We start from the raw sequence: 24,135 nt of genomic DNA, 5'->3' as shown, positions 1-24,135 counted from the left end.
AGTCACCCCAACAAGTCGACTCTTCAAGTCCGTTCATCAAGTCACTAGAACAAGTACTCTAACCAAGTCGACTCTTTAAGTCCATCCATAAAGTCAGCCCACCAGGTCAGCCCACCAAGTTGACTCTTTAAGTCTATTCATCAGTTCACCTTGCCAAGTACTCTCACCAAGTTCACTCTTTAAGTTTGCTCATCAAGTCGAGCCACCAAGTACTCTCACCAAGTAGACTCTTTGAGTCCTTTCATCAAGTCATCCCACCAAGTACTCTCACCAAGTCAACTCTTTAGTCCGTTCATAGAGTCACCCCACCAAGTCGACTCTTCAAGTGTGTTCATCAAGTCACCCCACCAAGTCGACTCTTTAAGTTCATTCATCAAGTCACCCTGCCAGGTCAGCCCACAAATTACTCTCACCAAGTCGACTCTTTAAGTTCATTCATCAAGTCACCCTGCCAGGTAGGCCCACCAAGTGGACTCTTTAAGTTCATTCATGAAGTCACTCTGCCAAGTTGGTCCACCAAGTCGACTCTTTAAGTTCATTCATCAAGTCACCCCGCCAGGTCAGCCCACCAACTACTCTCACCAAGTCGACTCTTTAAGTTTGCTCACCAGGTCACCCCGCCAGGTCGGCCCACCAAGTACTGTCACTAGGTCGAATCTTTAGGTTTGTTCATCAGGTCACCCCACCAAGTACTCTCACCAAGTTGACTCTTTAAGTTCATTCATCAAGTCACTCCGCCAGGTCGGCCCACCAAGTACTCTCACCAAGTCGACCCTTTAAGTTCGGTCATCAAGTCACCCCGCTAGGTCAGCCCACCAAGTACTCTCATAAAGTCGACTCTTTAGGTTCATTCATCAATTCACCCTGCCAGCTCGGCCCACCAAGTTCTCTCACCAGGTCGACTCTTTAAGTTCATTCATCAAGTCACCGCGCCAGTTCAACCCACCAAGTACTCTCACAAAGTTGACTCTCTAAGTTCGTTCATGGAGTCACCCTGCCAGGTTAGCCCACCAAGTACTCTCACCAAGTCACCCCGCTAGTTCGAACCACGTGACTAGGTCAACCCACTGAGTACTCTCACCAAGTCGACTCTTTAAGTTTGTTCATCAAGTCACCTGGCCAGGTCGGCCCACCAAGTCACCAAGTACTCTCACCATGTCGACTCTCTAAGTTTGTTCATCAAGTGACCCCGCCAAGTTAGCCCACCAAGTCAAATATTTAAGTTCGTTCATCAAGTCACCCCACCAAGTACTCTAACCTAGTTGATTCTTCAAGTGCATTCATCAAGTCACCCAACGAAGTACTCTCACCAAGTTGACTCTTTAACTATGTTCATCAAGTCACCCCACCAAGTACTCTCACCAGGTCAACTCTTTAGGTCCGTTCATAAAGTCACCCCACCAAGTTGACTCTTCAAGTGCGTTCATCAAGTCACCCCACCAAGTACTCTCACCAATTCGAATCTTTAAGTCTATTCATCAATTCACCACACCAAGTACTCCCACCAAGTCAACTCTTTAGGATCGTTCATCAAGTCACCTTGCCAAGTCGACCCTTGAAGTTTGTTTGTCAAGTCACCCAACCAAGTACTCCCACCAAGTCGACTCTTTAAGTCCGTTCAGCAATTCACCCCACCAGGTACTCCCACCAAGTCGACTCTCTAAGTTTGTTCATCAGGTCACCCCACCGAGTACTCTCACCTGGTCAACTCTTTAGGTTCGTTCATCAAGTCACCCCGCAAAGTCGACCCTTTAAGTTCGTTCATCAAGTCACCCCACCAAGTCGACTCTTTAAGTCCTTTCATCAAGTCACCCCACCAAGCTGACTCTTTAAGTCTGTTCATCAAGTCACTAGAACAAGTACTCTCACCAAGTTGACTCTATAAGTCTGTTTATCAAGTCACCCCACCAGGTCAGCCCACCAAGTCGACTCTTTAAGTCTGTTCATCAGTTCACCCCGCCATGTACTCTCACCAAGTCAACTCTTTAGGTTTGTTCATCAAGTCACCCCGCCAAGTCGACCCTTTAAGTCTATTCATCAAGTCGCCCCACGAAGTACTCTCACCAAGTCGACTCTTTAAGTCCTTTCATCAAGTCACCCCACCAAGTCGACTCTTCAAGTCTATTCATCAAGTCACTAGAACAAGTACTCTAACCAAGTCGACCCTTTAAGTCCGTTCATCAAGTCGCCCCACCAAGTACTCTCACCAAGTCGACTCTTTAAGTCCTTTCATCAAGTCACCCCACCAAGTTGACTCTTGAAGTCCGTTCATCAAGTCACCAGAACAAGTAATCTAACCAAGTCAACCCTTTAAGTCTGTTCATCAAGTCGCCCCACCAAGTACTCTCACCAAGTCAACTCTTTAAGTCCTTTCATCAAGTCACCCCACCAAGTCGACTCTTTAAGTCCTTTCATCAAGTCACCCCACCAAGTCGACTCTTTAAGTCTGTTCATCATGTCCCCTGAACTAGTACAAGTACTCTCACCAAGTCGACTCCTTATGTCCGTTCATCAAGTCACCCCTCCAGTTCGGCCAACCAAGTACTCCCACCAAGTCGATTCTTTAAGCCCGTTCATCAGTTCACCTCGCTAAGTACTCTCACCAAGTGGACTCTTTAAGTCTGCTCATCAAGTCAAGCCACCAAGTACTCTTAGCAAATTGACTCTTTGAGTCCGTTCATCAAGTCACCCCACCAAGTACTCTAACCAAGTCGATTCTTCAAGTGTGCTCATCAAGTCGAGCCACCAAGTACTCTCACCAAGTTGACTCTTTGAGTCTGTTCATCAAGTCACCCCACCAAGTGCTCTCACCAAGTCAACTCTTTAGGTCTGTTCATAGAGTCACCCCACAAAGGTTACCCTTCAAGTGCATTCATCAAGTCACCCCACCAAGTCGACTCTTTAAGTTTATTCATCAAGTCACCCCGCTAGGTCGACCCACCAAGTGGACTCTTTAAGTTCATTCATGAAGTCACTCTGCCAAGTCGGCCCACCAAGTCGACTCTTTAAGTTTGTTCATCAAGTCACCCTGCAAGGTCAGCCCACCAAGTACTCTCACCAAGTTGACTCTTTAAGTTTGCTCACCAAGTCACCCCACCAGGTCGGCCCACCGAGTACTCTGACCATGTCGACTCTTTAGGTTTGTTCATCAAGTCACCCGCCCAGGTCGGCCCACCAAGTCACCAAGTACTCTCACTAAGTCAACTCTCTAAGTTCGTTCATCAAGTCACCCTGCCAGGTTGGCCCACCAAGTTGACTCTTTAAGTTCATTCATCAAGTCACCCCACCAAGTACTCTAACCAAGTCGATTCTTCAAGTGCGTTCATCAAGTCACCCGACCAAGTACTCTCACCAAGTCGACTCTTTAACTCTGTTCATCAAGTCACCCCACCAAGTACTCTCACCTAATCAACTCTTTAGGTCTGTTCATCAAGTCACCCCACCAACTCGACCCTTCAAGTGCATTGATCAAGTCACCCCGCCAAGTCGACCCTTTAAGTCCATTCATCAAGTCGCCCCACCAAGTACTCTCACCAAGTTGACTCTTTAAGTCCTTTCATCAAGTCACCCCACCAAGTCGACTCTTGAAGTCCGTTCATCAAGTCACCAGAAAAAGTACTCTAACCAAGTTGACTCTTTAAGTCTGTTCATCAAGTCACCCCACCAGGTCGGCCCACCAAGTACTCCCAGTAAGTCAACTCTTAAATTCCATTCATTAGTTCACCCCGCCAAGTACTCTCACCAAGTTGACTCTTTAAATCTTCTCATCAAGTCGAGCCACCAAGTACTCTCACCAACTCGACTCTTTGAGTCCATTCATCAAGTCACCCCACCAAGTACTCTAACCAAGTTGATTGTTCAAGTGCGTTCATCAAGTCACCCCACCAAGTACTCTCACCAAGTCGACTCTTTAAGTCCTTTCATCAAGTCACCCCACCAGGTCGATTGTTTAAGTCCGTTCATCAAGTCACCAGAACAAGTACTCTCACCAAGTTGACTCTTTATGTCCCTTCATTAAGTCACCCCACAAAGTACTCCCACCAAGTCGACTCTTTAAGTCCGTTCATCAGTTCACCCTACCAAGTACTCTCACCAAGTGGACTCTTTAAGTCTGCTCATCAACTCGAGCCACCAAGTACTCTCAGCAAGTTGAATCTTTGAGTCCGTTCATCAAGTCACCCCACCAAGTACTCTAACAAAGTCGATTGTGCGTGCTTGGCGCTCTAGCAAAAAAAAATTTGCGTGCCTATCATGGCTATAATTGGAGAGGTGGTTGCCGCGAGCCTCTCCCGTGCCCCCCTCATTGATTCAACACCGCTATCAGGGCGGATGGATATGTCAGATTTTGAAACGGTGGACGCCGACGTTGAATCAATTAGAGGGGCATAAAGCCCACCCTCGAGGGTGCTATTCCTGGACTCTCCTTTAGATCATGTTTTCTTGTGACTCAGCTGGCGCAATTTCAGAAAAAGGTTTGGCAGTGGTAGCTAGCCCTCACCGCGTCTACTTGGTGATTTTAAGACTTGATCTAAAATGGGAGCCCTCATCTAGCACCTCCGTCCGGTGTTGCTCAGGTATTGCATAAATTTTTGCCATCGACATGAATTCCCCCAATGAATGTGTACACTTGGACCCTCTCTTAGATTACCTTCTTCGATCACTAGTCTGACGCAATTACGGAAGAGACTTGGCAGCGGTTGCCATTCTACACCGCCTCTGTTCTGCGATTTCGAAGTTGATCTAATGGCGAGCCATTGTCTATAGCCATGAGGTGGGTGCTTGGCACTCTAGCAAAAAAAATTTTGCGTGCCTATCATGGCTACAATGGGAGAGGTTGTTGCCGCGAGCCTCTCCCGTGCCCCCCTCATTGATTCAACGCCGCTATTAGGGCAGATGGATATGTCAGATTTTGAAATGATGGACGCCGACGTTGAATCAATTAGAGGGGCATGAAGCCCACCCTCGAGGGTGCTATTCCTGGACTCTCCTTTAGATCATGTTTTCTTGTCACTTAGCTGGCGCAATTTCGGAAAAAGGTTTGGCAGCGATTGCCAGCCCTCACTGCGTATACTTGGTGATTTTAAGACTTGATCTAAAATGGGAGCCCTCGTCTAGCACCTCCGTTCGGTGTTGCTCGTGTATTGCATAAATTTTTGCTATCAGCGCAAATCCCCCAACGAATGTCCTACCCTTGGACCCTCTCTTAGATCACCTTCTTCGATCACTCGATCGACGCAATTATGGAAGAGACTTGGCAACGGTTGCCATTCTATAGTGCATCTGTTCCACGATTTCGAAGTTGATCTAATGGCAAGCCCTTGTCTAGCCATGACGTGGGTGCTTGGGGCTCTAGCAATTTTTAGCATGCCTATCATAGCAACAATGGGAGAGGTGGTTTCCGTGAGCCTCTCTCGTGCCCCCCTCATTGATTCAATGCCGGTGTCAGGGCGGATGGATATGTCAGATTTTAAAACCTGATCTAAAATGGGAGCCCTCGTCTAGCACCTCTGTCTGGTGTTGCTTGGGTATTGCATAAATTTTTTCTATCGGCATGAATCCCCCAACGAATCCCTAGCCTTAGACTCTCTCTTAGATCACCTTCTTTGATCACTCAACCGACGCAATTACGAAAGAGGCTTGGCAGCGGTTGCCATTCCACAATGCGTCTGTTCAGCGATTTCAAAGTTGATCTAATCGCGAGCCCTTGTCTAGCCATGAGGTGGGGTGCTTGGGGCTCTAGCAATTTTTTGTGTGCCTATCATGGCTACAATGGGAGCTTTGATAAAAAAAGCTCTCGGTGACCGTCCCCCAATAGAATCAGTGCTGGTGTTCGTGAAAGACATGTTATTCGGATTTGGAATACTGGCACCAGCATCATTGCTATTAGCAGGGTCGTGAAGCCATCTTGATTTTGCTATGCGAGGGCTCTCTCCCCAGAGTCATTCTTTATGCAACAACTTCTTTGGCACAAAATTTTTAGAATGGTTCGGCAGCGATTGTCATTCCAATGGTGCCGTTGTGGTGGTTGCCTGGGTAGCAATCTGAAGGCCGAGCCATCGTCTAGCAGTTGGGCTGCGCATAACGAGTGACAAGGGAACCTATGTTATCGGAAGCTCCCCGTGGTCATTCGATTAGAAGAGCCATTGCTTGTGTTAGCAAGGATGAATGCAGCCTCAAATTCCAAATGAAATCAATGACGTCGGATCTATATAAGAGTGGAATGAAGCAACAGCAGCCCGTTTGCTATGCGCGGCTCCCCAAAGTTTCTCTTCTTTCTCACTCCATTGCCACAATTTTGGGAGTTGTTCGAGCGCGGTTGTCATTCCAATGTCTCATTACGATGATCTGGAGAGCGATGCTCTAAGGGTGGGAGGTTGTGTCTAGAATTTGGGATGTTTGTGCGAGCGAGCAGGGGAGCTTCTCTTATCGGAACCTCTCCGTGGCCTTTGTATATAGACCTAGTGGCGACGATATCGATGGATGCGAGCCCTTGGATTCCAAATTTATTCACAACTAACATTGCTTTTTGTGAGAGATGGGCACGAAAGCACATCCTGATTGCTACGCGAGAGCTCCCTAAGGTTGCCTCTATGCCAACTCGATCGGCACAACATTGGGAATGGTTCGACAGTGGTTTTCATTCCAATGTGTCATCGGGGGATGTCTTGGAAAGTGGTCTTTCTTTCAAGGGCAAGCTCGTGTCTAGCACTTGGATTGTGCGTCATGTCACAAGTGAATGGGGAGATCTCTCTATAAATGGCAGCATGGTGATTGCAAGAGAAAATTGACTTAGTTGGAGCATTGGCGTCGGGCCATTGTGACGGCCTCGCAATTTCTCTTTAATTGCAACATATGTTTGCGCAGTAGCAGAATTTGCATGTAAGATGGGCCTTGTTCTTGAGAGTTCGAGGAGATGACCTCCAAAACTTTTGGATTGGGTGCCCTTCAAGGTGAAATTCATCCAGTTGATCAAATGAGCTCGATGACCATTTCAGTCCCTTGGCTCCATGAACTCACAAAAAAGTGGCTCCATGACAATCTTTTGCTCCTCTGCCGACCTCATAAAAAATTGGGTCGTGAATGGCTGTTTGGTCAAAATTTTCAAGGATTTGGATTTTTAAGGAATTTTTCAGTGTGTTCGTGAATTTCTAATGGAGAGCGAGCCTTGCACTAATAGCTTATATAGGAGAGGTTGTTGCCGCGAGCCTCTCCCGTGCCCCTCTCATTGATTCAATGCCAGTGTCAAGGTGGATGGATATGTCAGATTTTGAAATGATGGACGCTGAAGTTGAATCAATTATAGGGGCATGAAGCCCACCCTCGATGTGCTATTCCTTGACTCTCCTTTAGATCATGTTTTCTTGTCACTCAGCTGGCACAATTTCAAAAAAAGGTTTGGCAGTGGTTGCCAGCCCTCACCGCGTCTACTTGGTGATTTTAAAACTCGATCTAAAATGGGAGCCCTCGTCTAGCACCTCTGTCCGGTGTTGCTTGGGTATTGCATAAATTTATGCCATCAGCGCAAATCCCCCAACAAATGCCTACGCTTGGACCCTCTCTTAGATCACCTTCTTAGATCACTCGACCGACGTAACTACGGAAGAGACTTGGCAGCGGTTGCCATTCTACACTGTGTCTGTTCTATGATTTTGAAGTTCATCTAATGGCGAGCCCTTGTCTCTAGCCATGAGGTGGGTGCTTGGCGCTCTAGCAAAATTTTTTGTGTGCCTATCATAGCTACAATAGGAGAGGTGGTTTTCGCAAGCCTCTCCCGTGCCCCCCTCATTGATTTAACACCGCTGTCAGGGCAGATGGATATGTCAGATTTTGAAACGGTGGACGCCGACGTTGAATCAATTAGAGGGGCATGAAGCCCACCCTCGAGGGTGCTATTCTTGGACTCTCCTTTAGATCATGTTTTCTTGTCACTCAGTTGTGGCAATTTCGGAAAAAGGTTTCGCAGCGGTTGCCAGCCCCCACCGCGTCTACTTGTTGATTTTAAAACTTGATCTAAAATGGGAGCCCTCGTCTAGCACCTCCATCCGGTGTTGCTCGGGTATTGCATAAATTTATGCCATCAGCGTGAACCCCCCAATGAAGGCCTACGCTTGAACCCTCTCTTATATCACCTTCTTCGATCACTCGACTGACGCAATTATGGAGGAGACTTGGCAGTGGTTGCCATTCTACACCGCATTTGTTCTGCAATTTTGAAGTTGATCCTAATGGCGAGCCCTTGTCTATACCCATGAGGTGGGTGCTTGGCGCTCTAGAAAAATTTTTTGCGTGCCTATCGTGGCTACAATGGGAGAGGTGGTTGCTGTGAGCCTCTCTCGTGCCCCCCTCATTGATTCAATGCCACTGTTAGGGCAGATGGATATGTCAGATTTTGAAATGGTGGATGCCGACGTTGAATCAATTAGAGGGGCATGAAGCCCACCCTCGAGGGTGCTATTCCTGGACTCTCCTTTAGATCATGTTTTCTTGTCACTTAGCTGGTGCAATTTTGGAAAAAGGTTTGACAACGGTTGCCAGCCCTCACCGCGTCTACTTGGTGATTTTAAAGCTCAATCTAAAACGGGAGCCCTCGTCTAGCACCTCCATTTGGTGTTGCTCGGGTATTGCATAAATTTATGCCATCGGCGCAAATCCCCCAATGAATGCCTAATGCTTGGACCCTCTCTTAGATCACCTTCTTCAATCACTCGACCGATGCAATTACGGAAGAGACTTGGCAGCGGTTGCCATTATACACTGCGTCTGTTCTGCAATTTTGAAGTTGATCTAATGGCGAGCGCTTGTCTCTAGCCATGAGGTGGGTGCTTGGTGTTGTAGCAAAATTTCTTGCATGCCTATCATGGCTACAATGGGAGAGGTGGTTTCTATGAGCCTCTCCCGTGCCCCCCTCATTGATTCAACGCCGCTGTCAGGGCGGATGTATATGTCGGATTTTGAAATGGTGGACGTCGACGTTGAATCAATTAGAGGGGCATGAAGCCCACCCTCATGGGTGCTATACCTAGACTCTCCTTTAGATCATGTTTTCTTGTCACTCAGTTGGCGCAATTTCAAAAAAAGGTTTGGCAGCGGTTGCCAGCCCTCACCGCGTCTACTTGGTGATTTTAGAACTTGATCTAAAATGGGAGCCCTCATTTAGCACCTCCGTCCAGTGTTGCTCGGGTATTGAATAAATTTATGCCATCGGCATGAATCCCCCAATGAATGCCTACGCTTGGACCCTCTCTTAAAATCACCTTCTTCGATCACTCGATCGACGCAATTACGGAAGAGACTTGGCAGCGGTTGCCATTCTACAGCACGTTTATTCTGTGATTTTGAAGTTGATCGAATGTGTCATTGCGGTGATCTGGAGAGCAATGCTAAGGGCGGGAGCTTGTGTCTAGAATTTGGGATGTTTGTGCGAGCGAGTAGGGGGGGCTTCTCTTCTCAGAACCTCTCCGTGGCCTTTGTATATAGACCCAGTTCTGACGATATCGATGGATGCGAGCCCTTGGATTCCAAATTTGTTCACAGCTAACATTGGTCTTTGTGAGAGATGGGTATGAAAGCACATCCCGATTGCTACGCGAGAGCTCCCCAAGGTCGCCTCTGTGCCAACTTGACCGACACAACATTGGGAATGGTTTGACAGTGGTTGTCGTTCCAATGTGTCATCGGGGGATGCCTTGGAAAGTGGCCTTTCAAGGGAGAGCTCATGTCTAGCACTTGGATTGTGCGTCGCATCACAAGTGAATGGGGAGATCTCTCTGTGAACGACGGCATGGTGATTGCAAGAGAAAATTGACTTAGTCAGAGCATTGGTCTCAGGCCATTATGACGGCCTTGCAATTTCTCTTTAATTGCAACCTGTGTTTGCACAGTAGCAGAGTTTGCATGTAAGATGGGCCTTGTTCTTGAGAGTTCCAAGAGGTGACCTTCAAAACTTTTGGATTGGGCCCCTTCAAGGTGAAATTCATCCAGTTGATCGCATGAAGCTTGATATGCTTGTATCTATTCCGAGATGGTAATGATGGTCATTAATCTGTGGTGGTGAGTATATCCCATTTGGTAATCGCAATGGCAGAGCTGGTGGGAAGTACTTGTCACTTTGTTTTGTTGGATATAAACTATATGTAGGTGTCTGCATGGCTTGCAACACACTGCACATTTGGTGTTCAATTCTAAGATGCACTTGTTGCTGAGTGTGCATGGAGTTGTATCTTTTAGCCAAGGGCTTCGTCTCATTGGCACGTTCTATCATTGCATTTTTATCCTTCTCAGACGGTAAGAAGGAAAGAGATGGTTGTATAGGTGCATTGCTCGACGTCCCTAATTTCATCAAGGGTCCACTCTCCACCCTAAATTTTTTCTGATTGGTAGAGCCTTGGGATTGAGAGGGGGGCCGGTGAAAGGTTTGGTTGCCGCATAATTTATTCTCTAGTGCGTTCTCGGTGCGTGCTCGCCTCTTCACTGTCTCATCCTATAGAAGTGCATGGCACTGTTGTGACAGCCTTTATGGTCCATGTCCTGTCCTACCCTGTGTGATCTAAATGGCTGCGGCTCATGGGTTCAGCGGGAGATACTCTTCTTCAGCTCCCCCCTAAAGAGAGCATTCGGTGTTTGCATTGTGTGGACAAAAAGCCCAAGGTGTTTCATCTCTCTTCAAATGCAAAATTTTGGGAGGGCTTGTCGAAGTATGGCTATTTGTAAGGGGTGCACCAAAAAGCGTGTAGCGGGCATATGCTTGGGAAATGGGTGTCTCTGAGTGTCCTTACTCGGTCGCGTGCATGGTGTACATCTTTGCATTACGACTCTGCTATGAGCATTTGTGATTTGAGCATTTTGGGGGAACAGGTTTCGTATGAGATGTTCTTCTCAAGCTCCTGCAAACTAGAGCACTCATCTTTGCAATGCTCTGACAAGTGCAGGCCCAACGTGTCTGTCTAGGGGAAGAAATCACACGAATGCTTTTTTTCGAGATGTGGGTGCTCACAGGTGGGTTCCCTCACAGTGCAGTTCTTCAGTATGTGCATGTGCATGAGATTTAAGCTTGTCCGACAATGCTAGTGTGAGTGTTCACTCATAGGAACTTTTTTGTACCTACGCTGGCAGATCACGTGTCATGGGGAACAGTTAGCGAGGCTGTGCTGGGAAAGGAGAAATTTGATAGAGGTTAGACATGTCCGTGTATACGGGCGAGCTCTCATCACCTATAAATGTGCGGAGGGGGTGTTATACACGATGCCCTTGAGCGGCCTTATAATTGAGGTGGTCGCGTGCATAGTGATGCCCCTGCCAATCCCATAACTAGCCATGTTTTTGACTCGCACGACGCTTCACCCTTCAGCATGACGGTCTCCATTGGCACTTCGGCAACCAACTCTTCGTCGTGGGAAAATGTTTGTTGCGATCGAGAAGGATTTTGTCTGTGCGGGTGCACCTTAATAGGCGTGTAGGAGGCATATGCCTAGGAAATGGATGTCTCTAAGTGGCCTTACAATTGAGGTGGCTACGTGCGCGGTGCATCTCGTATAGACTCGAGGCTTCTTTCTAAGTAGTGGCGACAACAAGTTTGAGGGTAAAGGGTTCCATACAGGATGTTCTTCCCAGGTGCTTGTGAACCAAGGCTCCCTGTTCAGCCCTCTCCGGTCGACGATGGGACACTTTCCTCTTTTGTAAAATCTTTGAGCGTTGTGAGTCCTGCATGTGCTGTGAACATCATTCTTGTTGCTTGTGCGGCAAATTATGTTTGGATGCATGACGGAGCGAATGCAAAATTTGATTTCCCATCGCGGCGGGCATCCCTTGGTGGTAGCAGGTCTTGGGGGTCCCCTTCATTGTTAGAAGCTACCTAGTCGATCCTGCCAGTAGTCATATGCTTGTCTCAAAGATTAAGCCATGCATGTCTAAGTATGAACTATTTCAGACTGTGAAACTGCGGATGGCTCATTAAATCAGTTATAGTTTTTGTGATGGTACTTTGCTACTCAGATAACCGTGGTAATTCTAGAGCTAATATGTGCACCAAATATTGACTCTCGGAAGGGATGCATTTATTAGATAAAAGGTCGGCGCAGGCTCGCCCTCTATTTTGGTGATTCATGATAACTCGACGGTTCGCACGGCCTTTGTGCTGGCGACGCTTCATTCAAATTTCTGCCCTATCAACTTTCAATGGTAGGATAGAGGCCTACCATGGTGGTGACATTTGACAGAGAATTAGGGTTCAATTTTGGAGAGGGAGCCTGAGAAACGTCTACCACATCCAAGGAAGGCAGCAGGCGCGCAAATTACCGAATCCTGACATGGGGAGGTAGTGACAATAAATAACAATACTGGGCTCATCGAGTCTGGTAATTGGAATGAGTACAATTTAAATCCCTTAACAAGGATCCATTGGAGGGAAAGTCTGGTTCCAGCACCCACGGTAATTCTAGCTCCAATAGCGTATATTTAAGTTGTTGCAGTTAAAAAGATCGTAGTTGGACCTTGGGTCGTCACGGTCGGTCCGCCTTTTGGGTGTGCACTGGCCCTCACGTCCCTTCTGCCGGCAGTGTGTTCCTGACCTTAATTGGCTGGGTCACAGTTTTGGTGCCATTACTTTGAAAAAATTAGAGTGCTCAAAGCAAGCCTACGCTCTAAATACATTAGCATGCAATAATGCGATAGGAGTCTGGTCCTGTTCTGTTGGCCTTCAAGACCGGAGTAATGATTAATAGGGACTGTCAGGGGCATTCATATTTCAATCATAGAGGTGAAATTCTTGGATTTATGGAAGACGAACCACTGTGAAAGCATTTGCCAAGGATGTTTTCATTAATCAAGAATGAAATTTGGGGGCTCAAAGACGTTCAGATACCGTCCTAGTCTCAACCATAAACGATGTCGACCAGGGATCGACGGATGTTGCTCTAAGGACTCCGCCAGCACCTTCTGAGAAATCAGAGTGTTTGGGTTCTGGGGGGAGTATGGTTGCAAGGCTAAAACTTAAAGGAATTGATAGAAGGGCACCACTAGGAGTGGAGCCTGTGGCTTAATTTGACTCAACACGGGGAAACTTACCAGGTCTAGACATAGTAAGGATTGACAGATTGAGAGCTCTTTCTTGATTCTATGGGTGGTGGTGCATGGCCATTCTTAGTTGGTGGAGTGATTTGTCTGGTTAATTCTATTAATGAATGAGACCTTAGCCTGCTAACTAGCTACGCAGAGGTTCCCCTTTGCGGCCAGCTTCTTAGAGGGACTATGGCCTCCTAGGCCATGGAAGTTTGAGGCAATAACAGGTCTGTGATGCCCTTAGATGTTCTGGGCCACACGCACGCTACACTGATGCAACCAATGAGTTTATCTCCCTGGCCTGAAAGGTTTGGGAAATCTTGCCAAATTGCATCATGATGGGGATAAACCATTGCAATTATTGATCTTCAACGAGGAATTCCTAGTAAGCGTGAGTCATCAGCTCGCATTGACTATGTCCCTGCCCTTTGTACACACTACCCGTCACTCCTACCAATTGAATGATCTGGTGAAGTGTTTGGATCACGGCGACAATGGAGGTTCCTATCGGCAAAGTGTGTTGACTCGTCGCTTGGAGCGTTCTGTGTTTAGGATGGGTGCACTCGCATGATTTACGGGGCAGGGGCCCCATCCGCTGACACGGCTCTCCCATGCGTTGCCTCCCACCTTTGTGAGGTGATGGGGTAGGGACACACCACAACATTCCTCATCACACCCATTGGGTGCTCAGGGTTTGGGATGTGTCAACCACCCAACACACGGGTGCATCGCGCACCTTAGAAATCCAAAGAATGAAGCGCGAGCCAGCGCCTTGTGCGCTTGGGTCACCGAAAGACAAAAGAAAATCAAAATCATGACTCTCGGCAATGGATATCTTCGCTCTTACCATGATGAAGAATGTACAAAAATGTGATACTTAGTGCGAATTGCAAAATCCCGTGAATCATCAAGTCTTTGAACGCAAGTTGCGCCCAAGGCCTCGGCCAAGGGCACGTCTGCTTGGGCGTCACACTACAAAATTTTTACCTCCCTAGCAAGGAGTGAAGATGGTTGTCTGCATCCGCAAGTGGTGCGCGGTCGGATGAAATGAGCACAAGGTCTATTGATCCGTCGCAACGAGCAGTGGCTCGCAAAGGCCGGCGTTGGTTTGCGCCGATTGAATGAGTCCTCGCGAGGAACTTTATTCTGGGCTCAGCGGCCCACCGCAGTGTGGGCATTGCTGCATCTCTATCGCGTCCCCAAGTCAGGCGTTAGTACCCGTCGAGTTTAAGCATATCAATAAGTAGAGGAAAATAAACTTACCAGGATTCCCCTTGTAACGGCGAGCGAACTGAGAATAGCCCAGCATGAAAATCGACGGTCGCACCTATCGAATTGTAGTCTGTAGAAGCATCCTCGATGACAGACCAGGCCCAAGTCCCCTGGAAGGGGGCACCAGAGAGGGTGAGAGCCCCGTCGAGCCTGAACCCTATCGCACCACGAGGCACTATCAGCGAGTCGGGTTGTTTGGGAATGCAACGCTAATCGGGTGGTAAATTCCATCCAAGGCTAAATACGGGTGAGAGACCGATAGTGAATAAGTACCGCGAGGGAAAGATGAAAAGGACTTTGAAAAGAGAGTTAAAGAGTGCTTGAAATTTCTAGGAGGGAAGCAAATGGAGGCCAGCGATGTACCCCGGTCAAATGTGGAATAGTGTGAGCCGGTTCGCCGCTCGGTTTGGGGGACGTGCCAGCGCGGGCTGTCATGGTGACACAAGCGCGACCTTCTTGGCCGCACAAATACATTCATCGCAGTGGTTGAGGAGCAAAGTACACGCCTTTACGGAGGGCTCTCGGGCACCTGTGCGCTCGTGGCACTGGCCAGCGGGCTTTCCATCTGACTCGTCTTGAAACATGGACCAAGGAGTCTAACATGTGTGCGAGTTGGCAGGTTGGGAAAACCCGTGAGGTGCAAGGAAGCTAACTGGCAAGATCCGCTCTTGGGGGGTGCACCGCCAACCGAATCTGATATTCTGTGAAGGGTTCGAGTGCGAGCACACCTGTTGGGACCCGAAAGATGGTGAACTATGCCTAAGTAGGGTGAAGCCAGAGGAAACTTTGGTGGAGGCCCGCAGCGATACTGACGTGCAAATCATTCGTCTGACTTGGGTATAGGGGCGAAAGACTAATCGAACTATCTAGTAGTTGGTTTCCTCCGAAGTTTCCCTCAGGATAGCTGGAGCTCACGTGCGAGTTTTATCGGGTAAAGCAAATGATTAGAGGCATCAGGGGCATAATGCCCTCAACCTATTCTCAAACTTTAAATAGGTAACTCAGCACAGTTGCTTTGTTGAGCCGCACCACAGAATCACGAGCTCCAAGTGGGCCATTTTTGGTAAGTAGAACTGGTGATGTGGGATGAACCCAAAGCCGAGTTACGGTGCCAAATTGAGCACTAACCCAGATCCCACAAAGGGTGTTGGTTGATTAAGATAGTAGGACGGTGGTCATGGAAGTCGAAATCTGCTAAGGACTATGTAACAACTCACCTGCCGAATCAACTAGCCCCGAAAATGGATGGTGCTGAAGCGCACAACCTATACTCAGCCATCAGGGCAAGTGCTAAGCTCCGATGAGTAGGAGAATGCAGGGGTTGTTGTGAAACCTTGGGCGTGAGCCTGGGTGGATCGGCCCCTGGTGCAGATCTTGGTGGTAGTAGCAAATATTCAAATGAGAACTTTGAAGAATGAAGTGGGGAAAGGTTCCATGTGAATAGCACTTGGACATGGGTTAGTCGATCCTAAGAGATGGGGAAACCCTGTTTCAAGGGTGCACTTTGCACGATCATCGCAAGGGAATCGGGTGCAAGTGAAATACCACTACTTTTAACGTTATTTTACTTATTCCATGAGGCAGAGACGGGGCAATGCCCCTATTTTTGGCCTTAAGGTGCATCTAGGTGCGCCGATCTGGGTGAAAGACATTTTCAGGTGGGGAGTTTGGCTGGGGCGGCACATATGTTAAAAGATAACGTAGGTGTCCTAAGATGAGCTCAACAAGAACAGAAATCTCGTGTGGAGCAAAAGGGTAAAAGCTCATTTGATTTTGATTTTTAGTACAAATACAAACCGTGAAAGCATGGCCTATCGATCCTTTAGACTTTTAGAATTTGAAGCTAGAGGTGTCAAAAAAGTTACCACAGGGATAATTGGCTTGTGGCAGCCAAGCGTTCATAACGACGTTGCTTTTTGATCCTTCGATGTTGGCTCTTCCTATCATTGTGAAGAAAAATTCACCAAGTGTTGGATTGTTCACCCACCAATAGGGAACGTGAGCTGGGTTTAGACCATCATGAGACAGGTTAGTTTTACCCTACTGATGATCCGCGCCATGATAGTAATTCAACTTAGTATGAGAGGAACCATTGGTTCACATATTTGGTCATTGCACTTGGTTGAAAAGCCAGTGGCGTGAAGCTATCGTGTGTCGGATTATGGTTGAATGCCTCTAAGTTAGAATCCATGCTAGATGCAGCGCATATCTCTCTCCAGCTGCATCGCGACCCGCAGTAGGGGTGCTCTTGCACTCCCAGGGGCCTGTGTCATTGGCCATCTCCGATCAACACACTAGCCCGTTGGAGCAACCTTGGATATTAATTTCATGCGATCGGTGAGAAGAATCTTTTGTAGATGACTTAAATAAGTGATGGGGTATTGTAAGTGGCAGAGTGGCCTTGCTGCCACGATCCACTAAGATTCAGCCCTCTATTGCCTTGATTCATAAAACCTTTTTTGACTCTGAGGTGGGTGGGGTTTGTAATTTGCGTGAGGGCGAGAAAATCTCCCAAGTACCAAATTCTAGGTGGGGGTGGGGTTTGCAAGGTTTTTTCTTGTGAGCTCGTAACAATCTCTCAGGTGCCAAATTCCCGGCGGGTGGGGTTTTGCAATTTCTGCCGGGGCAGAAAAATCTCCCAAGTGCTACATTCTGGGCGGGTGGGGTTTTGTGAAAATTTCTGCGAGGGCGAAAAAATCTCCCAAGTGCCAAATTCTCGACGGGTGGGGTTTACAATTTTCGCGAGGGCGTAAAAATCTCCCAGGTGCTAAATTCCTGGCGGGTGGGGTTTGCAATTTCTGCCAGGGCGAAAAAATCTCTCGAGTGCCAAATTTCTAGCAGGAGGGAGGGGTTTTGTAGAAATTTTTGCCAGGGCAGAAAAATCTCCCAAGTGCCAAATTTCGGGCGACTGGGGTTTTGTAAAATTTCCACGAGGGGGAAAAAAATCTCCCGAGTCCCAAATTCCGAGCTGGTGGGGTTTGTGATTTTCGGAAGGGCAATTTCCATGTGGGTTGGGTTTGCAATTTTTGTGAGGGCAGAAAAATCTTGCAAGTCCAAATTCTGGGCGGGCGGGGTTTCGTAATTTCCAAGTGCCAAATTTCGAGCGGGTGGGGTTTGTAAATTTTGCGAGGGCGGAAAAATCTTCCAAGTCCAAATTTTGAGCGGGTGGGGTTTGTAAATTTTTGTGAGGGTAGAAAAATCTTTCGACTGCAAATTCCAGGCAGGTCCCTGAGTTTTGTAATTTTCACGGGGGCAGACGACTCATGTACGTGATCCAAAATTGGTCAACTTATTTTTTTGGTCGACGCCCAAAGTTTTGAACTCAAATTGAGTTGGCTACCCTAACTCGAATTGCCTCCAAATTTTTCACACAACCCATGTCACCATGCTCGACTTGATTCTAAGTGCCCCGAGTCATGTACATGGTCCAAAAGAGGTCAACTTTTTTCTTTTTGGGGTTAATGCCCAAAGTTTTCAACTCGAACCATGTCGGCAACCCTGACACAAATCGCCCCAACTACCTGAACCCCAACTCGAATCGCGTCGAGCCTTAACTGCCTCCAATTTTTTTGCATGACTTATGTCACCGTGCTTGACACGATTCTAAGTGCGCCGAGTCATGTGCGTGATCCAAAAGCAGTCAACTATTTTTTTGGGTTAACGCCCAAAGTTTTTGACCCGAATCGTGTCAGCAACCCTGACTCAAATCGCCTCGAGCCTTAATCGCCTACAATTTTTTCGAACCACTCATGTCACCATGCTTGACTTGATTCTATGCAACCCAAGCCATGTACGTGATCCAAAAGTTATTAACTCTTTTTTTGGCTAACGGCCAAAGTTTTCGAATCGACTCAGCTACCCCGACTCGAATTGCCTCGAGCCTTAACCGCCTCCATTTTTTTTTTTCTCGACTCATGTAACCGCACTTGCCTTGATTCTAAGTGGCCTGAGTCACTTACATGATCCAAAACCGGGTAACTTTTTCTTTTTTCTTTTTTTTGTCAAGTCCCAAAGTTTTGAACTCGGATAGAGTCAGATGCCCCAACTTGAGTCATCTCCAAATTTTTCGCACGACTCATGTCACTGTGCTCGACTTGATTCTAAGTGCCTCGAGCTATGTACGTGATCCAAAAGTGGTTAACTTTTTCTTTTTGGTTAACACCCAAAGTTTTCAACCCGATCCGCTCGGCAACCTCGACTCAAAGCACCTCGAGCCTTAATGGCCTCCAATGTTTTTGCACAACTCATGCCACCGTCAACTTTTTGCTCGAATCATGTCACCCAGGGCACCTCGATGTTACGTGACCCGAGCCTTGTGCGCGATCCAAAACCGGGTAACATTTTTTTTTGAACTCCCAAAATTTCATTCTTTTTTGCCTTATGGGGCCTATCATGATCTCTTTTTATAAAGAAAATTCTCAAATCAGATCGTTTCGGCTACCCTACCTCGAATCTGGCTAGCTAGGCGTAACGCCTCGAGTCGGCTCGGCAATACATGAACTGAAACTTGTGCGTGATCCAAAAGTGGGTAACATGTTTTTTTTTTGTTGTAATGCCCAAAATTAAGCGCTTTTTGCTGTACAAGGCCTCCCATGATTTTTTTTTTTTTTTTCCCTAGTCGACCCACTCTGGTGACCCAGTCGGGTCGCCTGAGGCTGGGGCGACGGAGTCGGGTGACCCAAGTTGGGTCGACCCAGGCGTGCGATCCTGGCTGGGGACAGCAAGTCGATTCTATAAGTTTGCTTGCCAATTTTGCTAGCCAGGTCGGCTCACCAAGTCATCTGACCATGTGGTCTTTGCCAAATCAAGAATTGACTCTTTAAGTCCGCTCATAGCTTGTCAAGCCGACTCACCAAGATGACTTACCATCTCGTCTCACTAGGTCGCCTCTTCTTTAAGACCGCTCACCATGTCGGCTCCCCAAGTCAGCTCACCGAGTTGACTATTCAGGTTGCCTCATCAAGTCGACCCCTTAAGTTCGCTCACCAAGTTAGCTCCCTAAGTCAGCTCACCAAGTCGAATCACCTAGTCATTTTACCACCTTGCCCCAGCAAGTGTGCTCGCCAAGTTGCCCCACCGAGTTGCTTCTCTAAGCCCACTCACCATGTCAGCTCACCAAGTCAGTTGTTCAAGTACGTTGCCAAGTCAACTCTTTAAGTTCGCTCACTAGGTCAGCCCGCCCAAGTCGCCTCTTTAAGTTCGCTCGCCAGGTCGGCCTGCCCAAGTTGCATCAGCGAGCTACCTCACCGAGTCACCTAACAAAGTTGACTCTTTAAGTGCGCTCACCAAGTCAGCTCACCAAGTTGACTCACCATCTCGCCTTGATAAGTTGGCTTGCCGAGTTACCCCACCAAGTCATCGCCTCTTTAAGCTCGCTAACCGTGTCAGCTCGTCAGTTCGGCTCACCAAGTTGACTAATCAAGTAGGCCCACAAAGTTGCCTCAAGGATAGCTCCTCACCATCAGTCACCTCACCATGTTGACTCAATGAGTTGCCTCACCATGTTGACTCTTTGAACTCACTCGCCAGGTCGCCTCACCAAGTCGACTCGAGTACATTGCCAAGTGGACTCTTTAAGTTTGCTCGCCAGGTCGACTCACCAAGTTAGCTCACCATGTCATCTCAACGAACCAACTTGCCGAGTCACCTCACCACGTTGGCTCTCTAATTCCACTTGCCAAGTCGCCCCACCAACTTGCCCCATTAGGCCCACTCACCACCTCGCCCCATTAGGCCCACTCTAAACAAGTTGATTCTTTAAGTCTGCTCATCAAGTCAAGCCACCACGTACTCTCACCAAGTTGACTCTTTGAGTCTGTTCATCAAGTCACCCCACCAAGTACTCTAACCAAGTTGATTCTTCAAGTGAGTTCATCAAGTCACCCCACCAAGTACTCTCACCAAGTTGACTCTTTAAGTCCTTTCATCAGGTCACCCCACCAAGTACTCTCACCAAGTCAACTCTTTAGGTCCGTTCATAGAGTCACCCCACCAAGTTGACCCTTCAAGTGCATTCATCAAGTCACCCCACCAAGTCAACTCTTTAAGTTCATTCGTCAAGTCACCCCGCCAGGTCAGCCCACAAATTACTCTCACCAAGTTGACTCTTTAAGTTCGTTCATCAAGTCACCCCGCCAGGTCGGCCCACCAAGTGGACTCTTTAAGTTCGTTCATGAAGTCACTCTGCCAAGTTGGCCCACAAGGTTGACTCTTTAAGTTCGTTCATCAAGTCACCCCACCAGGTCACCCCACCAAGTACTCTCACCAAGTCGACTCTTTAAGTTCGTTCATCAAGTCACCCCACCAGGTCACCCCACCAAGTACTCTCACCAAGTCGACTCTTTAAGTTTCCCCATCAAGTCACCCCACCAGGTCGGCCCACCAAGTACTCTCACCAGGTCGACTCTTTAGGTTTGTTCATCAAGTCACCCCACCAAGTACTCTCACAAAGTTGACTCTCTAAGTTCGTCCATCAAGTCACTCCGCCAGGTCGGCCCACCAAGTACTCTCACCAAGTTGACCCTTTAAGTTCGGTCATCAAGTCACCCAGCCAGGTCGGCCCACCAAGTACTCTCACAAAGTTGACTCTTTTGGTTCGTTCATCAATTCACCCTGCCAGCTCAGCCCACCAAGTTCTCTCACCAGGTTGACTCTTTAAGTTTGTTCATCAAGTCACCCCGCCAGTTAAACCCACCAAGTACTCTCACAAAGTTGACTCTCTAAGTTTGTTCATCAAGTCACCCTGCCAGGTCAGCCCACCAAGTACTCTCACCACGTCACCCCGCTAGTTTGACCCACCAAGTCAACTCTTTAATTTCGTTCATCAAGTCATGTGACCAGGTCAGCCCATCGAGTACTCTCACCAAGTCAACTCTTTAAGTTTGTTCATCAAGTCACCCGTCCAGGTCGGCCCACCAAGTCACCAAGTACTCTCACCAAGTCGACTCTCTAAGTTCGTTCATCAAGTCACCCTGCCAGGTCGGTCCACCATGTCGAATCTTTAAGTTCGTTCATCAAGTCACCCCACCAAGTACTCTAACCAAGTCGATTCTTCAAGTGCAGTCATCAAGTCACCCGACCAAGTACTCTCACCAAGTCGACTCTTTAACTATGTTCATCAAGTCACCCCACCAAGTACTCTCACCAATTTGACTCTTTAAGTCTGTTCATCAAGTCACCACACCAAGTACTCTCACCAAGTCAACTCTTTAGGACTGTTCATCAAGTCACCTTGCCAAGTCAACCCTTGAAGTCCGTTCATCAAGTCACCCCACAAAGTTGACTCTTTAAGTCAGTTCACAAAGTCACCCAACCAGGTCGGCCCACCAAGTACTCTCACCAAGTTGACTCTCTAAGTCTGTTCATCAGTTCACCCCACTGAGTACTCTCACCAAGTCAACTCTTTAGGTCCGTTCATCGAGTCACCCCGCAAAGTCGACCCTTTAAGTTCATTCATCAAGTCACCCCACCAAGTCGACTCTTTAAGTCCTTTCATCAAGTCACCCCACCAAGCTGACTCTTCAAGTCTGTTCATCAAGTCACCAGAACAACTACTCTCACCAAGTCGACTCTATAAGTTTGTTCATCAAGTCACCCCACCAGGTCGGTGCACCAAGTCGACTCTTTAAGTCTGTTCATCAGTTCACCCTGCCAAGTACTCTCACCAAGTGGACTCTTTAAGTCTGGTCATCAGGTCGAGCCACCAAGTACTCTCAGCAAGTCAACTCTTTGGGTCCATTCATCAAGTCACCCCACCAAGTACTCTGACCAAGTCGATTCTTTAAGTGCGCTCATCAAGTTTACCCACCAAGTACTCTCACCAAGTTGACTCTTTGAGTCTGTTAATCAAGTCACCCCACCAAGTGCTCTCATCAAGTCAACCCACCAAGTCGACTCTTTAAGTTCGTTCGTCAAGTCACCCCGCCAGGTCGGCCCACCAAGTGGACTCTTTAAGTTCATTCATGAAGTCACTCTGCCAAGTCGGCCCACCAAGTCAACTCTTTAAGTTCATTCATCAAGTCACCCCGCCAGGTCAGCCCACCAAGTACTCTCACCAAGTCGACTCTTTAAGTTTGCTCACCAAGTCACCCCGCTAGGTCGGCCCATCGAGTACTCTCACCAAGTCGACTCTTTAGGTTTGTTCATCAAGTCACCCCACCAAGTACTCTCACCAAGTTGACTCTTTAAGTTCGTTCATCAAGTCACTCCGCCAGGTGGGCCCACCAAGTACTCTCACCAAGTCGACCCTTTAAGTTCGGTCATCAAGTCACCCCGCCAGGTCGGCCCACCAAGTACTCTCACAAAGTTGACTCTTTAGGTTCGTTCATCAATTCACCCCGCCAGCTCGGCCCACCAAGTTCTCTCGCCAAGTCAACTCTTTAATTTGGTTCATCAAGTCACCTCTTCAGTTTGATCCACCAAGTACTCTCACAAAGTCAACTCTCTAAGTTCGTTCATCAAGTCACCCTACCGAGTTAGCCCATAAAGTACTCTCACCAAGTCACCCCACTAGTTTGACCCACCAAGTCGACTCTTTAAGTTCATTCATCAAGTCACTCGGCCAAGTCAGCTCACCAAGTCGACTCATTAAGTTCGTTCATCAAGTCACGTGACTAGGTCAGGCCACCGAGTACTCTCACCAAGTCGACTCTTTAAGTTTGTTCATCAAGTCACCCCACCAGGTCAGCCCACCAAGTCGACTCTTAGGGTTCGTTCATCAAGTCACCCCACCAAGTACTCTCACCAAGTCAACTCTTTAAGTTTGCTCATCAAATCACCCTGCTATGTCTTCCCACCAAGTACTCTCACCAAGTCGACTCTTTAGGTTCATTCATCAAGTCACCCCGCCAGGTCGGCCCACCAAGTGGACTCTTTAAGTTCATTCATCAAGTCACCCAGCCAGGTTGGCCCACCAAGTCACCAAGTACTCTCACCAAGTCGACTCTCTAAGTTCGTTCATCAAGTCACCCCGCCAGGTTGGCCCACCAAGTCAACTCTTTAAGTTTGTTCATCAAGTCGCCCCACCAAGTACTTTAACCAAGTCGATTCTTCAAGTGCGTTCATCAAGTCACCCGACCAAGTACTCTCACCAAGTCGACTCTATAAGTCCTTTCATCAAGTCACCCCACCAAGTCGACACTTTAAGACCGTTCATCAAGTCACCTGAACTAGTACAAGTACTCTCACCAAGTTGACTCTTTATGTCCGTTCATCAAGTCACCCCTCTAGTTCGGCCAACCAAGTACTCCCACCAAGCCGATTCTTTAAGTCCGTTCATCAGTTCACCCCACCAAGTACTCTCACCAAGTGGACTCTTTAAGTCTGCTCATCAAACCGAGCCACCAAGTACACTCAGCAATTTTACTCTTTGAGTCCGTTCATCAAGTCAACCCAACAAGTACTCTGACCAAGTTGATTCTTCAATTGCGCTCATCAAGTTGAGCCACCAAGTACTATCACCAATTCGACTCTTTGAGTCTGTTCATCAAGTCACCCCACCAAGTGCTCTCACCAAGTCAACTCTTTAGGTTCGTTCATAGAGTCACCCCACAAAGTCGACCCTTCAAGTGCATTCATCAAGTCACCCCACCAAGTCGACTCTTTAATTAAGTTCATCAAGTCACCCTGCAAGGTCGGCCAACCAACTGGACTCTTTAAGTTCATTCATGAAGTCACTCTGCCAAGTCGGCCCACCAAGTCGACTCTTTAATTTTGTTCATCAAGTCACCTCGCCAAGTCAGCCAACCAAGTACTCTCACCAAGTCGACTCTTTAAGTTTGATGAGCAAGACACCCCGCCAGGTTGGCC

The 24,135-nt window shown here is 47.8% G+C and overlaps 1 non-coding gene and 3 pseudogenes across 1 annotated transcript; 3 read left to right on the top strand and 1 right to left on the bottom strand.

Annotated features, from left to right (window-relative positions):
• Positions 1-14,234, bottom strand: part of LOC149573708 (uncharacterized) — a 150,121-nt pseudogene extending 135,887 nt beyond the window's left edge.
• Positions 11,849-13,630, top strand: LOC149573710 (18S ribosomal RNA; annotated as a pseudogene).
• LOC149573709 (5.8S ribosomal RNA) lies at positions 13,873-14,026 on the top strand. The gene has a single exon (XR_016361298.1). It is a non-coding gene; the product is annotated as a 5.8S ribosomal RNA (ribosomal RNA).
• A 16-nt stretch (positions 14,235-14,250) lies between the features above and the next one.
• Positions 14,251-16,777, top strand: LOC149573707 (25S ribosomal RNA; annotated as a pseudogene).
• Positions 16,778-24,135: the final 7,358 nt, after the last annotated feature.

The sequence above is a fragment of the Cupressus sempervirens genome, chromosome 2 (genome assembly GCF_028749045.1).
Source record: "Cupressus sempervirens isolate cs-2001-9-10 chromosome 2, ASM2874904v1, whole genome shotgun sequence".
NCBI lineage: Eukaryota > Viridiplantae > Streptophyta > Pinopsida > Cupressales > Cupressaceae > Cupressus > Cupressus sempervirens.
The sequence above is the reverse complement of the archived record's forward strand: the minus strand, read 5'-3'. Positions and strand labels throughout refer to the sequence as shown.